Genomic DNA, 13,202 nt, shown 5'->3' on the forward strand with positions numbered 1-13,202 from the left:
TGCACCAATCCTGATCCTAGTAGGTCTGGAAATTTCCTCCTATACCCTAATTAAGAAGCCAAGGTTCAGGCGGTGTAAGGCAAAGCAGCTGTCAAAGGAGTGATGCCAGTCTACGCTCCCTGTGAATGGCCTTTACCTTCCAGAAGAGAAAATCTTACATTCCCCACATCCTGCCTGTGACATGAGCTTAGATTAAAATATGTTTAGGAGGCATGACCTGGCCTGCGGCCCAGCTGTCTGACCACAGCAACCGCACTCTTTCCTTATAAACAGGACACTGTTCCTTCTGGGTATCTGTGATTTGCCAATTCAGCTTTATTCAGCTCACTAGAATGAGATTTTTTTTTTTTTTTCTTTTTTTCAAATGAATGTTCCAAAATCAAAGTGATGGCTGTGGAGCACTCTTCAACAGCACTGCTTTTCCTGCAGCTTTGGTGAAAATCGGCTGTTGCACATCCACCTGAAGTGAGTTGTTTAGGTACTTGCAAAGGTGTAAATCTGTTCTCCAGGAGACTTGTCTGTTTGAGAGCTGTGTTCATCTTCTGAGACTGGCACTTGCACCTTATGTCATAGTCCACAAGAATGACATCATCACCATTGCCTCCATCATTTCAAGCTGGAACAGAAGGAGCAATTGAGAGACAGGGTAAATTGTGCTCTAGCAGAGTGTCAGGAGAATAGAGTAAATCACTCTGGGGAGGATTTTCTTTCTGGTCTCCAGTTCAAACAACAATCATTAACAGCCTCACTATTCATTCTCCCCCCTCATTGGCATAAGTGCAATACTCTCTCTACCAACAGGGAGTATTATGAACAACTCCTTATGCTAATTACCTGGACAGGACTGTGAATATCCCATTAATAATCACTACAGGATCGCCTGCTGTCTTGCTGTGCTCAGGTTATTTCACTGTTGACTCTGGTGTGCACGCATGTTTGCTGACCCTAAACTGAACAGCCTGGTGTCCAGAGAAGGGCAACAAGGCTGGTGAAGGGGCTGGAGGGCAAATCATATGAGGAGCTGTTGAAGGAGCTGGGGATGTTTAGTCTCAAGAAGGCGAGGCTGAAGGGAAACATTATCACCACCTACAGTTACCTGAAAGGAGGTTGTAGAGAGGTGGGCAATGGTCTCTTCAGCCAGGTGACAGGTGACAGGATGAGAGGAAATCACAAGAAGCTGCACGAGGGCAGGTTTAGATTAGATGTTAGGAAAAAATCCTTCCCTGAAGGAGTTGTCGAGATGTGGAACAGGCTGCCCAGGGAGGTGGTTGAGTCACCCATCCTGGATGTGTTTTAAAAAAGGGTAGATGAGGTACTTAGGTATATGGTTTAGCATAGGACGGGAACAGTTGGACTTGCTGATCTTAAAGGTCTTTTCCAACCTAGGGACTCTGTAAATGAGGTTTCAGAATTACGGGTGTTCCTGCTCCAAGCGTGTACAAATAAAATACAAGTTATTTGCAACAAACCTTCTTATATTCCTGTCACAGTATCCAAGCATTGCCACTCACCAGCTAGAACACCCTTAGGTGCTTTAAAAATATGCTGGCATGATAAGAGCGGATTTACTTGTCTTCCAGTCAAGCTCCTGCTCAGCCAGAAAGACCTATAAGTCACCTCCCCCAAGGTCTGAGTTGACTTCGTTGTCTTCTATGTTCTCTCAGAAATACAAAAGCTTTACACTAAGGCAGGTAGAGCATACATAAACTATTCAGTTGAGGGTTTTTTGGGGGTATTAGAGCAAGAAGCAAGTCTTTGAATCACAGGAGGTTCAGGTGATGTGTGAGGGCTTGTTTTCCAGCATAAAGTGTTGGAGTGGAGCACCTGGAGATGTTGTGGGACCTCAAACCCTAGATGTTCTTGAAGACAGCGGACCCCAGAGACATTTGCCTGCAGTTGATTCTCCTTCTGAACACGTTCCCAGCCCCATCACCTATGGTACCACTGCAAGAACAATCTTCCATCTCTAATTGAAAATGAGATATATGCCTTCTAGGAACTGTGACAGTTGCAGAAAATGTAGGAACCTTTTCTCATCCAGTCCTCAGCTGGGATTATTTTACAAGGACAACTTTCTGATCAAAATTGGGGCAGAGCTAACCCATATCTTTCCCAACCCCACCCTCCATAAGCAGATGCCAATCTTTCTTTGGACTTTGTCCCCGAATTAGAAAGGTAACCAGAAATCATCAGATAAGAAACTGGACACATCAAAATAGTTAAACAAAACCTGAAGGACTTTGGTAATAAATACACATGGCGTGAATACACTTTCACATGGATTCCTTAGTTCAGCATGTAGAAAGACGTACTGCAGGAATTTCATCTAGAACAAAACACAACTGTGATATCTTTATAGCAATCTGTCTCACACTCTCTGGGCCTTTTTGTCCCATGCACAGACCACCGCTCACAGAGGTGTCATCTTCTGGGCACCACACAAATGCAGGACAAAGTTCAGGAACACCCTTGATGGTAATGTAATACAAACAGAGATAAGGGAAGAACACCACTGGTGAACAAATGCAAATGCACTCTGATGACCAGAAAAATCCTGGCTGGCTTCCTAGAAAAGTTGTGGTCACACCTGAACCAGAGAGACCTCCTGGAGCAGAGGACAACACAGTGTTAGCCAAAATACATTGGCTAAATAAAACTAGTAAGACCTTCATCAACATGACAAAGCAAAAGGTAGTCAGAGAGGTACAGTTAGAAGTTTTGGTTTAAGAGCAATGCAATTTACACAGCTGTAAAAGGCCATTTTAAAACCCCCCTAAACCTAAAACAGTTCAGCTGTTTTAGCTTGGTGTTTTGCCAGCACAGCAAGGCCAGCTCAGAAATGGGTGTCCACCCAGCTACATCCCCTCACCAAAATACATCCCCTCCTGGCAAAAGTCAGATGGAAGTGGAAGTGGTGCTGGTGGAAACAGGCTCCGTTGCCTGAGGCTGTGCCATTTGTAGGTGGCACAGCTTTGATGGCTGAATGGGCACCCAACATGGCAGTGGTGGCAGCAGGGCCCCTGCTCCACATGAAAAACTTGCACCCACAGCCATTTACTCCGAGTTCCTTCAACAGACTTGAACTCACTCCTAAACCAGTCCATGACCATGGCTTCCTCTGCATTCATTCCTAAATTGAGTATGGTCGGTATCAAATCCATCCTCCCTCTCCTTCTCTCAATCACATCCATGCACTCACACACAGAGGCATACAAAAAAATACATGTAATTCAGTGTTTGTTCAGTGGAATTTATCGGGTTTCATTTCCAGCAGACATTCTCCATGGGTGCTCCCTCTTCTTCATGTTAGGATATGGCCTTTCTCTCCAGTCAGTTCAGAAAAGGTAGAGATTAGGGGGTTCCTCCAGCTAAGCAAATGAACTGAATTTTCACACCTCGTAACCCAGCTTTATTTGTAATTGTAGCACTAACATGTGGGGAAGCGGAGGCTCAACTGGAAAGTCTTTCAGCTCTTGTTGTCAGAGAGTAACCCTGCTTGGACCCATGAAAGGACTTAATTTTTTCTTTGAACACTTTTCTCTCCTACCATTTTGGTGCCAGGCTGCTATTGCTACTGAAGTATGGAAATCTGAGCAAGCCATCAAAACAAGTGTCAAAAACCTTTCTGGGAATAAAAGTGCTGTTTCTTACAAACCCTCTCATCTTTCTCCCACCTTCCAACCACAGGCTGCTCTAGCAGCTGGTGGGATGTCGCTCTCCTGATGACGTGGGAGCAGGAACATGACAGCTTATCACTACACACCGTCTTCAGTGTTTTGCTGAGTTAGGAAGGGACAGGACAGCAAGCACATTCCCAGGCACTCTGCCAAATTGGGGCCCAAAGGGTAAGCTGAAAGCACTGTGTAGGATGCGAAAGTGTCTTCAAAAAAAAAAAAAAAGGGCTCACCAGATGGTCGATGAAATGATCCAGGACAAGGGAATGTGAATGAACGTTTCAAGTTCTCCTTTAACACCTTATTAAACACGTAAGGATCTGTGTCTTAGGAGCAGACTGTGTTCTGGGAGAGCCATGTCAGGCTGAGATATTGCAAATAATCCATCTCCTCCACAGTTACCAGTGAGGCCACCGCCTCAGCACCCAAGTGTCCCTCTCCTTCCAGTGCTACAATTAGGCAAAATAACCCCAACCACTGTTTTTCCTGATTAAACTTATTTCCAGTCCCATTAAACAGTAAATTACCACAAGCAGGTTTTGTTAGTTTGCTTTTTAACTGCAGGCTCATGTAACACAGCGTGCAAACCGTAACGAAGGGCATTTGCACGCCAGCGTGGGTCGATACCGTAGTTTAACAGAGAGCAGCTTTGTAAAGGGAGAACAAGGCTACTGCAGTGTGCTCTAGGGCTTTTACTTGCTATGGCCAGTGCCAGATGTCTGCTCTGTGTTAATGAGCGGCTGCTGTTCATTCACCCACCGAGGTGGTCTGTGGGATGGGCCACAGTGGGGCAATTCAGAGGGGACATGCCACATGCAAAGTCCTTCCATGTATCTGACTTCTTTGTGTGAACAATGCTGGCAAAACCATCCATGTGTGTCACAAAGCTTGGGAAGTCATCTGGCATCACATAGGTTTCATGGGTTTTGGGTTAAAAGACGGAGTGGTCAAGAAGAGGGAGAAATAAGCTTCTCAGAGGAATAAGCTCTCTCATGGCCGAGATGTGGCCATTAGAAAAGTCTCATTCCTTCAGCAGGTGATTCCACAGTGATTTTGGGCTATCACAAGGTCTTCTCATCTTGTGGGACACACAAGAAGCCACCCCCCCCCCCCCCATATAAGCCAGCTTTCCAGTGATTTTCATTTGGCCTCAACATTCCCTTAGCTACTTCAACAGCAATACATTTCTAGAATTTGAACACCGAAATGAAATTTCAAGTGTCAGAAATGTTCATGCTCCCATCTTTGCATTTCTGGGCAGAGAAGCATGCATTTGTTCTTTAAAAGGTCACAATCTTGGGAGGTGCTCTAAGGGACCACACACACTAATATAATAGGAAGGAGCCTGGGTACAGTGAGACACAACAGACATCGCCTAAGGATCACTCTGCAAAACTAGGTCCAGAAAGACCTGGTACAAGAGAAATCTGTGCCTCTTCACATTTCTAGAAAAGAACCAAGGTTTATCAAGCTTTGTTCAGCACAATTTTCTGAGTTTAAACACTGTGTCATACACTTTTCTGCAGAGGTGTGAAAACAGTGTATTAATTGCAATCTACTCTGAACTGATTTACCTGAGCTAAAGTAACTCAAAAGTCAATTGTTTAAATTAAAAAAAAAATACAATCATCCTTCATACTGAAATAAGAATCTGGGCACTTGCACTGGTTTACTGGAAACCTGCTTAAACACATAGCTTTAATTAGAAGGGTGTAGCTCTTTCTTACACAAGCCTGGAGAAGCCTTGCCTAGGAAAGGTGATGGGGACCGGGCCAGCCCAAGGAAAACATGGCCATGTGACTGCAGAGTATTTTTGGTGCTTTCCTTTTCTTCCCAGCTAGCTGTCCATCCTTTGTGGGACCTGGCTGCTTCCCTAAGTGCACGTGAAGAGTGAGCCATGCTCCCAGCTGCTCCTCTGTGTGCTGCAGCTTCACCAGCCTCACCACAGCCTCAATCTACTTCCTCTTATCTTTCCTCTCCCTCCCTTGAAAAAGCAAATAACCCCCTGCCAAGCCTTTTCAAAGCCAGTTACCAAGCAGAAACAGAGCAGAAATACAGAACAGAAACATTGCCACGAAGTGGATTATTTAGAGGCTCTGGAGAAAGGACTGTGAATGCACACCCAGCACTTGCTCTCTCCTTTTGGTTTCTATTTTCTTACCTTTTTGTTTTGGCACAAGAAATAGCAAGCATGTGACAGTAAGGTCAGGGTATCTCTGGTTACAGCAGCATCTAAGAAGCGTTGTTCTTGTAAAATGATACTGTGCACAAGCCACACTATATAAAAAGCGAAGGAGGCAAGGGGCACAGGATACGAAGCCTCCAGACACAGAGGTATCCATGCCAGCCTTAAATGATGATACCCCAGCTACAGGACCTGCCCAAAAAGTGGGACGTTAGCCCGTGCTAAACTTGGCACTGCTGTGGCAAAACAATTAGGGATAGCTGAAAGAGATAACCCCACTGCTGCGGCTGCTGAGCTCATGCAGCCGGCATCCCGACGCTGAGCTGATCCCTCCTGCCGTGTTGCAGGGGGCTCACGTGCCTGATAAACCTCTAGTTTAGGCAGATAATGTGAAAAGCACTATGTAGCACTGCCAACATCAGCCACGGGGTAGGAGGAGAGTGAGTAGCACGTCATCACCCAGAAGTTTGGTAGGCGACCCTCTGCACAGCTTTACTGCCAGTGCAACAAAAAAAAGCAGCTTCTTTTGCTGTTTTTTGCAGGTGTCTGTACAAGATTTCCCCTCCCAGGAATGTCCCTTTCTCCTCTTTTCTCTTTACTGTGAATCCTCAAACTATTGATTTTCACCTGGTTATAAAGAGGCAGCAAAAAAATTCAGCGTAGGTTCATTAAATGTTGTGGAGACTCCCCAGAAGGTTCATAAACCTTTCACTGAGCTGGCCGGAGTTTCAGCTTTCTACTAAAGTGCCTGGAAACAACTTGTCTGCTTTCCCATTTCATTAGAAGGCTCTTGCACACCCCTAGCACTGATACTGCAGTGAGGACCTTTTGAAGCTGCTGCTTGGCATGTGTTTTCTGTTTATTTTCTAATAAAAAAAAATTATATGCACTCAGTTTTCTAAAAAGCAACTGTACCGGCACTCAACCACAGGGGGAAAAACCTGTAAAAGCCCCTGATGCTTTCCATTAACCTTAAATTCAGATAACTTTGTTTACAAATGGGACTTTCATATTTAATTAGCGTTTTTAAGGAATAAAGTCTGGGAAAGTTTATTGGTCCACTGTGGCAAATACATTCTCCAAGCAACAAACAGGCCTCTGATCACTTTTACTTACATCCAGACATTTCAGAAGTGGTTGAGTAGATGTTTCCCAGTTTTCAGTGGATGGCTGATCATGGTTTACACACTGGATCCTGTTCCCATTAAAATTAGCAACTGAATCCCTACCAATATCACTGGGAGGAAGAGCAAAAAGGAGTGCTCAAAAACATGTGCTCCTGTCAAAAATCTCAGCTTTTCTCACAGACATGGCAAGCTCAGGCTCTCCTTGGCCACTATGAAATCACATTTTCATAGCATTACCACAGTAACAAAGAGCGAGCGTTTACCAAAGCCCCTCAGAAAATCCCAATTTGCCCTTATTTTCTTTTTTTTTTTTAAATCCAAGTTTCTAATTGCATTTGCACAAAAGACCGTAAGATGTTTCACAGAGGTATAACCAAATGTCTTCATCAAATCCCATTTGCATTGCCAAAAGTGATGGGAAGTACTTTATGGCAACTTTTTCCAAAGAGAAACACCTGATGTGCTACAAGTTCCCAACCCCAGGGAAAGAAGCAGGATGAGGCCCAGCAGCCACAAGGATTAAGAGGCCGGAGAAGAACATGATGGAGAAAGTTTAAATCCTTGTTGTGACAGATTTCAGTAAAGGCTTGAACTTCCATCTCCTACATCATACCCAGGTGCTCTCCTCTTATGATTAAGTTCATCACCATTTGTTTTCTCATATTTCTTCTCACTTTCTAAATCTTTAAACATCTGTCAAGAGGGGAGCAGCCACTGCCAGCAAGCTCAGAGGCAGGGGAGATTCAGGTCTACATCCAGGTCCACTCGAGCTGTGACATGAAGCCAGCTTCCCCTTCACCTCCCGCCCCACTAGACAGGGCTTTGTCTCCTGAAATCTCCCCTACTCAGGTTTCTTCCCACCATCGTTTATAAAAGCCTCCTTCTGCTTTGATGAAGAATGAAAACCAGACGTGCCAATCCTGACTTTTTCATGAGGAAATCTTTCCTACTAACTCCAACTGTTGCCTGATGGACATGTAAGTGTTGCAGGGTACGGATTGGCTTGACAGCAGTGGAGATTTAGATAGGAATTGTGGAATAAGGGCACAACGTGCAACACAACAAGGATCTCGATAAGGAGAAAATTGAAGCTATCAATATTTGTACAAATACAATGTGATGATTTCAGCAGAACAGGGACATTTTCAAAAATGAAACTGTCCTGAAGGGAACAACAAATGAAGAAAATGAACAAAGGAGAAGAAGAGAAAAATGAAGAGATTTCTAAAATAAAGAGACCTTTAAAAATACAATCATGTGGCAGGCTATAGTGAATTTAAATACCAACCTGCAATAAACTCCATGTAACAGGATCCCTGAACGCAGCCCAGCTCTGAGGGAGGTTTCAGCTCCACTTTCCCAGCCTATCTCTTCGACCTTGTCTCTGTCACATAAACGAACTGAAATGAACATATGTTTTTAAGTTTGTTTCTAAAATAACCAGAGCCGAGCAGAAATGCTGTGCTGCCCACACTGGTCTCCCCCCGCCTTCCTCAGGGGAAAGAGCAGAGAAAAACCATGCGTGTTAGTCACATCAGATGAAGTGCTACAGTGATGAGGATTTATACAAAACAGAGCCAAAAAATAGGCTGTCAGGTCCCAGCTGTGGACGAACAACGAGCTGTGAGACTGGGTGGGGACAACGTGCCAAAGCTCACTCACCCCCAGCCTTGCTGGGCTCCCGGAGGCACACATCAGCCCTGCAAGAGTGCAAGAGATCACCAGGCACATTACAGGGACGTGTCCACCTTCTGCAATGTGCAGAGCTGGGATGGGCACCAAGAGCATCCTGTAAATAGACTAGGCATGAGGAGCAAGGTATTGCTGCCCCAGCCTTTGCTGTCACTTACACAGACAGAGTAGACCACATCCAAGGGACTCTAAGTACCAAGGAGATTATTTTATTCTTCAGAGGATGCTACAGCAACCCCAGAAGTATCCTGGCAGCACCTTTCTAAAGAGCAAGGATCCTGGAGTTTTAATCATAGTAATGATTGAAAAGGAATTTAGAAGTAAAGAGGTACATGTGGGCCTGGCAAGGAACAAGCACAAGCAGGCAATAAAGAATGGATTAAATCAACTGCTTCCCAGAAGAGACAGTTAGAAGAGCAGGCACACTTCTCATTCTTTGACTGATGCCAACAAAAGTAATTTCTGTTTCAAAATCAAAACATGGACAAAAATGTCACAACAATGTTATCTAGGCTAAAAAGCTGTTCTTTACCTATTTTATTCCACGGTGGGTGGATGCTGTAATCTCAGTGGTACTTATTTCATTTCCAAGTTTGTATCCCAAGGGATAAGTTTGCATTTTATGAAGATAAGGAGAGCAGAGGGCTCTGGCAGTCTCTAAATTTTTATGCCTGCTCTGTCTCTTGGCCCATACTGCAAGACACTCAAGGGAAATCCCATGCCCTGTGATTCTTCTGCTTACTTGTCATACTGCTGCAAGTACATCATTACCTACAAAAGCCAACTACAACTGCATCTACATCCCCTTGTCTCCTTTCTACCTGAACCACTGAGCCCTGCAGAGCCTTTTCTTTTTACATGACTGCTTGTTCCTTGGAAATCCAGGCTGATTGCTCACCATAGGAAAAAAAAAAGAACATTTTATACCCCTGTCTAGGATAAGCAGAACAATATACCTGAAATGGCAGGTTGTTTGTTTCATGAAAGCAAATCTTCATGAAATTTGGACATATAGACTATCTAATAATTATTAATATGCTCAAAAAAGGATTTTCTCATTATTTCTCAGTTTGGAGACTTGATAGCTTTCAGGAAGGCCTATCTGAAAGGAATATAATCAAATTGGCAGGAGAACCCAAACTCTCCCATCTAAAATGTCACTTAATGAGGCTACAAGTAAGATTCAAAATACTTTTGTAAATGAAGGAGGCTAGGAAAAATTATTTTCCACTTTGGAGCATTGTTTTTGTTGTCTGCCCACAACAGTACTGAGCATAGCTAGTTGAATTGCTGTCACAGCAGCAGGTCAGCATCAGCAGACCATACGTAGCTATGTGGTTTGAAATGAGGAAAAATTTCAGGATCTAGCACTTCAAAGGCACTTTGACAACCATGGGAAAAATTGTCTTTGCAAAATTTCAGAAAGCTCAAATTGGCAAGGTCTCTGTAATTGGTTTTAAAACATTTAATAAAAGTTTTATGATACAATCCAACCCTAGAGCCACCATTAATCCCTTATGGCTATGGGAGATACCAAGTAACCTATGGAAGCTGGAAGAGAACATTTTGTCCTTTTCTCACCTATTAATGTTTACTAAACTAATTACAGAAGATTTAATAAATCATCCCAGAATAAGAAGTTGCTGCAAGCTCCCCTTTCTTGTTATGACAGGCAGCCCCATGACTTATGCTGGGCTCTGGCCCCAACTCTGCCCCAACTGTTTTTTCAGTCTTAGGCAAATGAGGAATTGTTCGTCTGTCTCCATTTCTTAATCCCGAATTGGATCACTACCATTTCATTTGCTGAGATGCTACACAATGCCTTGGAGAGAGGAGGTTTAACACCATGCTGCCTTATTGCATGAGACAACACGAGGCAAGGAAAAGTGATAGGGCAGAAGGATGAGGCCGTTCCTAGCTACATAAAAAGCAGAAACTTGGGCAAAAGTTTGAATAAGACTGACAATGAAGGTGGTATGGAAGACAAGTGATAGGCTGGTAGATCTCAGAGGAATGTGATAAGTGTGTTTCACAATCCATCAGATTTCCCAACGTGCCAATGTAAATGTGAACATAAGAATAAAAAATCAGCAATAATATAGGAAAAGAAAAGTGGATGATGAAAAAAAGAAAGGTTTTACCTCTGCTGCAGCACAGACAAAAAGAAGGGCCACTGCAAAGCAAACCATACTGTGGGGGAAAAACACCTTGTGCTCATCATGCAGCACCTGGGTGCTAAACATGGAGTGAAGGGTTGAACACAACTGTAAGTCCCACCAGCCCTGATAAAACCTCTCCTCATGGATGCTCAGGTGGGATGTCACTTCTTCAGCAGTGCTGATCTGCCCCACCCTCAGCATTGCCCCCTTCCCCAGCTGAAGAGATGGTCAGCATGCCAACTCCAGGCACAGGACTAACTCATGCAAAAATTAGTTGATCTGGCCTTTTAAAGCACCCTGGCATGCTTTAAAAAGCATTGGGTAGGCTATAATGCATCAGTGGGATGGTTCAAGGCCTACTCTTCTAAATCACCTGTCCCAGCATACAGAGATCTGCCTACTAGCAGGTGGCAGCCCCAAACCCACAATACCTTCTGTTTAAAAGCATCCACTGGAAGTGCCCGCAAGCGAAGAAACCAGCAGGCTGTCAGGCTTTACCTGTGGGGCTCTCTTTACCAGCTTGCGGTTTCCTCCTGAGGTTGGCTCTGGCCCAAGTGAGATGTACTTCAAAGGAAGAGCCTTCCTGGTAGGGAATTAAATGAAGCTGTAAGTGCTGTGATCAGCAGGGACCGGACACTTTTGGGAGTCTCTTCTCCAAGCCTGTGTTGCTTTGACCCTTTTGAATACTGAAAGGTAAGGGAGAGAAATGGCAAGGGCCTGTTTCAGGACTGCTTGCCAGGTGATAATGCTATGGAAAAATCTTGTACGCTTTGCACACTGTCCCAAATGCAAGAAGGCGCTAGTGCGGCTCTGTTGCAATAAGTCAGATGTGTCTACTTGTTGCTGGAGGCAAGGGAAGAAACAACGTGTCAGCCAGCCTCTTAAAACAGGTAACATACAGCTGCAAGGAAGCAAAACCATCATTCATCAGCGCTGAACTAAGAAGACCTCCTGCAGGGCCCTGAGGTGGACCCAAGGGAGCCATGTGAGGTTATGTGTCAGGTAAATATGGGAGATGGCTGGAAGAGTGGTGTCATACTGGGGTAAGCCCCTGGCTGAGCTCTGCGTTAAAAGGAGGAAAGAGAAATCTCACATTTTTAGAACATGCTGAGGGCTGGTGCTGTATGTTACTCTGTCCCAAGAGCCTGATCTGAAGTAAGGGACTCACATGGTGTCATGTTCCGCTCAATGAGTCACTCTCACTGAATCAAGAGTTTAAAAAAAACCTGACAAACCCCAAACTCCCAAAACACCTCAGTGGTGTGACACAGGCAGTATAAACATCTTCTCCTGGAAGCTATCTTTCTTTTGTGTGAGGATCAGAGGCGACACGGAGGGAGCTACCACCCACCACCAGCTGCCTTTGTAAGCCAGAAGGGCTGTGAAGGCGCAGCCATCTCTTCTCAGGCTGCCCCTGCTGCCACGGCTTGCTCAGAGCTGGGTGCAGTGCACAAGGTATTTTCCACCAGCACCAGGTGGGTGGCATACTGGAAAGCATCAAGGCAGGGGTTAGATATGCAGGATGCCAAAGGAAAGGTCTTTATATTGGACAGGATCAAATAGCAGGCCATACTAACTGAGGTGAGATATGAGGACACTTACTCGGGGCCAAAGGTTAATGTCTCGCCACATGACCAGGGTTGGTATCCAAGGAATCCAGAGGCCACCATGCAGCTACTGACCTTTGCCCGGAGATCTGAGAGACAGTGCTCACCAGCGCCAGGGTCGTGCATGTGCCGAAGTAGAAGCAATCTGCAGCAGAAGCTGGGATACTGTTGCTAGAAGAAAGTGATAGCATCAGTAAACAGGCTGGAGTGGGGGGGAAGGGGTAGGGGGGAGGGAGGAAAATAAACCGGCTTCTGGCTTGACTAGTTGCAAGCCCTGCTAACACCAAACTTGAGCATGAGGACCGTGCCCAAAAGATGGCATGCTCATGAGACAGTGCCTTTGTAAATGACACTGGTAAAGGACTAGAGGATTACCTTTCCAGAGGATTACCTTTCCAAAGGATTAAGAGGATTACCTTTCCAAACAGACCATTTCTTTCCCTCTCCTGCCAGCTGCTGGTCCTCAAAAGGAGCTCCTGACCCACTCCCCCACCACCTCCCCCCCCGGGCTTTTCAGCCCATCAGTAGCTCTCACTGGAGTCTAACAGCGCAACTCAGCACCTGCTAGTGCTGCCCGCCTTCCCATCATGCCGTAGGAAACATGGCGGCAGTGCACACACAGCTAATTCTGTTTCTTCGTGTTGTGAGTATGTGTTTTGCTTGTCTCTCCTCTCTCCCTGAGCCGTGAAGAGGGCACTATGGTACAGCATCCACCACAGACGTGTTTAGTTACTACAATCCAAACAAGAGGGGGGTTA

At 45.0% G+C, this 13,202-nt stretch overlaps 1 long non-coding RNA gene across 1 annotated transcript; it reads right to left on the reverse strand.

The window, feature by feature from the left end:
- Positions 1 to 224: 224 nt before the first annotated feature.
- On the reverse strand, positions 225 to 12,874 carry LOC311190467. The gene is made up of 5 exons (XR_014617214.1): positions 12,861 to 12,874; positions 12,440 to 12,615; positions 11,336 to 11,420; positions 8,275 to 8,386; positions 225 to 616 (listed from the first exon to the last, which is right to left on the reverse strand). It is a non-coding gene; the product is annotated as an uncharacterized lncRNA (long non-coding RNA).
- Between the last annotated feature and the right edge of the window lie 328 nt (positions 12,875 to 13,202).

This window comes from Gallinula chloropus (assembly GCF_964237585.1).
Source record: "Gallinula chloropus genome assembly, chromosome: 1".
NCBI lineage: Eukaryota > Metazoa > Chordata > Aves > Gruiformes > Rallidae > Gallinula > Gallinula chloropus.